The sequence below is a fragment of the Hyaena hyaena genome, unplaced genomic scaffold (assembly GCF_003009895.1).
Source record: "Hyaena hyaena isolate Hyena2069 unplaced genomic scaffold, ASM300989v1 scaffold_55, whole genome shotgun sequence".
NCBI lineage: Eukaryota > Metazoa > Chordata > Mammalia > Carnivora > Hyaenidae > Hyaena > Hyaena hyaena.
In genome coordinates, this window is record NW_024080687.1 from 4,102,832 (window position 1) to 4,107,075 (window position 4,244).

Sequence of the window (4,244 nt, forward strand, 5' to 3'; positions counted from 1 at the left end):
CTCCATGAAGTTGGAAGCAAGACCACCAGCAGAGTGAGGAGAAAGGAAGAATGGTTGGAGGTTGGAGGAGAGAGGAGAAGGTAAAAACAGCTTTCGGGGAAGATGGGAGAGTGCACAGAACGGAGGAAATGCGGGAGCATTGGTGGTTAACACAAAGGATCTTTGAGGGGCATGAATTTAAGTGAGACCACTCAGCCTGGTTTTCCAGCACGGTCCTTTGTTCCTTGGGCTACTTGGGTACAGGCTGGAGAAGCCACAGGGGTGGGGTTTTGCTGGATGAATGTGAAGGGAGACAGGAACCAGGAAGTTGGTGTGTGCAAGGAATTGGTGATAGTGATAGATCGCAGAATCAGAGCAGGGTAAGGAGGGAGAGCTGAATGTGATGAGCAACAAAAAGGAGATAGTACCAGTGAATAAGAGACAAGGCCAACTTATTCACAGGAGACACAATGCCTGAGGTCCAGGTTACTTTTAGGGGTCTACAAAATGTTTTAATTTTATTTTAAAATTAGAAGAAAAGATGAATATAATAACAATGAGTACACAATAATGAATCCAGCCAGGATTGTGTTCATCTTTATACCAGTGCAATCATAAAATATAATTTTTATTTTTATTTTTATTATTTTTTAAATATTTTATTTATTTTTGAGAGAGAGATAGAGACAGCATGAGCAGGGGAGGATCAGAAAGAGAGGGAGGCACAGAATCTGAAACAGGCTCCAGGCTCTGAGCTAGCTGTCAGCACAGAGCCCGATGCGGGGCTCGAACTCACGAACCGTGAGATCATGACCTGAGCCGAAGTCTGACGCTCAACAGACTGAGCCACCCAGGCACCCCTTAAAATATAATTTTTAATACCCTTTTGCAGAGGGACCCATGAGGATGAAGTGCCCAGAACCCACAAAAATTGTAATGTGGCCCTTATAAGTGATCCCAGCGGATCCAATTCAATACTGGTGGAATGCATTTGTAATGGCAAAAAAGTAAACATAATCTAAATATCTAGAATTGTTTGAGTCCTGGTACTAAAGGTCAGGAGCTGAAAACAGAAGAGTTGATAATAAGAAAGCATGGTACAGGGTGCCAGATTGGGTCAGTCAGTAGAGTGTGTGACTCTAAATTTCAAGATCATGATTTTAAGTCTCATGTTGGGCATGGAGCCTACTTAAAAAAATAATAATAATATATTAATTTTAAAATAAAGAAAGTATTATATTTAAAACTGAGATTATAAAGTATGTGAAGCTACTGATAGTATAAAGGTTTTGATGACCATCCTTCCCATTGGTGGAGAAGAAATCAGGAAATGGAAGCCATTTTTATCAGTTATCTATTGCCATATTAATGAGCTACTCCTAAATACAGTGGCTTAAAACAACCACCATTGGGGCACCTGGGTGGCTCAGTTGGTTAGGTGGCCAACTCTTGATTTTGCCTCAGGTCACGATCTCATGGTTTATGAGTTCGAGCCCCAACTGGGGTTCTGTGCTCGCAGTGTGGGGGCTGCTTTGGATCCTCTGTCTTCCCCATCTCTGCCCCTCCCCCACTTGTGCTCTTCTCTCTCTCTCAATAATAAATAAGTGTTAAAACAACCACCACTACCACCACCATTTATCTGCTCATAGTTTGGTAATATGGGCTCAGCGCAGTAGTTCTTTTGTTGATCTTGCCTGGGCTCATTCATGTGGCGGCTGTCATCTGGATGCTTGACTGGAGATGGGTAATATGACCTCATATGTCTGGTGGTTGTTGGCCAGGGCACCTCAAGTCTCCAGGGAGCTTCTCAAGTTCCAGTAGGTCAGACTGGACTTCTTTACATCATGTGGAAGTTTCTAAGAGGGCAAAGAGGCAAGCTGCAAGGTCTCTTGAGGCCCAGACTCTGGGGACTCACACAATGTCATTTCATTAGTCGAGGCAAGTCAGAAGACCAGCCCAGATTCAAGGGGTTAAAGAAACAGACTCCACTTCTTGCTGGGAGGAGCAGCAAAATCACTGCAAAGGGTCATGTGGGACAGGAGGAAGTGGAGTGGCCATCTTTGCAAACAAACTTATCACACTTGTTGGAAGAATTGTCTATGTGATACTGAGCCATCAAGAATCACCAAGAATTTGATGCCAGTGGGAGTAAAGAGAGTGGCGACAAGCCAGGTGCTAAAATCTTCAAAGCGCGAGGGAGTAAGCGAGTTATGTAATCTGATGCCATGGACTTCAAATATCTGTATTGTCTCATTGGTGAATGTCCATGAATTTCATTAATGAAAAGGAACTGTTCATTTTTCACAACCTCTTTGACTCACTCATCCATTTAGACTCCATCTTAAGAAAGGAACTTAACCTTGGAAAAAACTGTATGCGTGAAAATTTGTGGTGCTACTATTTATCTGGGAGCCATATTCCCAGTGTGACATTGATGCCTGGCAGTAGTAGTAGCGCATAGATGCTCAGTAAACATTTGTGGAATGAATTCATAATGGCAAAAAATGTGTAACCTAAATATTCAATAATGAGGGCTAGATTAAATAAAAATTGCGGTATATCTATTTAATGGAATACCATGCAGCCATAAAAAATTATACCTTTGAAGCTATCATTATATGACACACAGTTTAAAAAAAGCAGGATACAATATTGCAGGTACTATATAAAAACATCTGGACAGGAAAAGTGTTCAAAACAACAGTGGCCAGGAGGATAATGGATGATTTTTCTCTTGACTTTATTCTAAAAGTTTTTTAAACATTATTGCATTTCTTTTATAATAATAAAAAAAAGTACGTTTTCATTGTGGAAAAGGGGAAATGCTTCAAAGCATCAATAAGAAAAAATAATCTCTCATTCCATCATTCAGAAAAAAAAAATCACTGCCAACAACGAGATAGGTTCTGCTTTGTTCTTGCCCCCCTCCCCCCAGCACACACACTTAACATATTCTTAGCTCTCTGGACGTCTTTGGACTCCAAAATGTGATTTTTTAGTAGTCACATAGTGTTTACATACCATAATCTATTTGGCCTACAGTGTAGGTCGTTTGCAATTTTTCACGGAAACAACAACAGCAACAACACTTAAATGAATAATTAGAGCCATGGCATTACTTAAATTCAGAAAGCTCCTCAGAAAAGAGATGATCAGAGTTTCGGGGAAGTTGCCTAGAGAGATGGTGTGGGTGTGGCTGTTACGTCCAATGGAGGCTGCAAGAAAAATTCGTCCCCGGGGGGCTCCACCCTTGTGTTGGGGGTGTCTGTAGGCAGCTGCTCTACTTGGGCTAGGGACTCCTCCTTCCAGTGTTTTGAAATTAAAGATGGTGAAATCTTGAGCTGAAGCACTAGAAGATGGGCCACGGCGTCCTTGCCCTCTGCCCTCTTGCCCTTCAAGAACAGGAAATTGTTTCCTTGCACAGGTGTCTCTGCGCCATCAGCCTGGAGTGGTCCTTCCCCCACCCCCAGATTAACTGTCTCAGTGTGAGCTCCGGATTGGGCAGTTGACAATTAGCCTGAGTTCAAGAATGGATATGACCCGAGTACAGAAGTGGGAAGTTGCTGGGGGCACATCTACAGAAGTCAGGGGCGTTCCCAGTCCCAGTAGTGGTCGTAGAAAGGAATGGAGCGGAAAAGACAGACTTGACGGAGGGAGGGATGGAGTGGGGGCGCGGTGCGTCAGGCTGATCCTTAGATTAGCAAGGGTCAATCCTGGAAGGCTGTGGATGGCAATGAAGAAAAGCGGAGGGCGTGGAGGAGGAGTAGGGCAGACCGACGAAGCAGGTGATTGATGTAGGATTTACAAACGGAGGAGGCGTGGGCTGGTGACAGGAGGAGGGCCTGGAGCCGCAAGGGTGCCCTGAGCGTACATGGGATATAAAAGAGAAGCGTGATGGGAAGCTGACTGGCGAGAGCAGAGGTGGGGCACTGGGTGAGGGGCGCGGGTCAGGATAGCGGGGATGCAAGATGGGAGAATAACGGCTGTGCACATTTGGCCGGCACTTGGCAGTCTGCTTCCATCTAGATCCCTCTAATTTCCTCCTTTCGTTGAAGAAAGCGAGGTTCGGAGAGGTTAGGTGGCAGCGGTGGGTGGAGGCCCCGGGGGGCGCGGGGGCGCCGGGGAGCCGGCGAGCGCGGGGGCGAAGTGTGCGCCTTGCGTCGCCGGGGGTGGGCGCCCTACGCGGGCGGGTGGGGGGCGGGCCGGCGGCAGCTCTGGGAGGGGGAGGCGGGCTCCGCCGGCACACGCCGCCCCTGGCAGGCGGC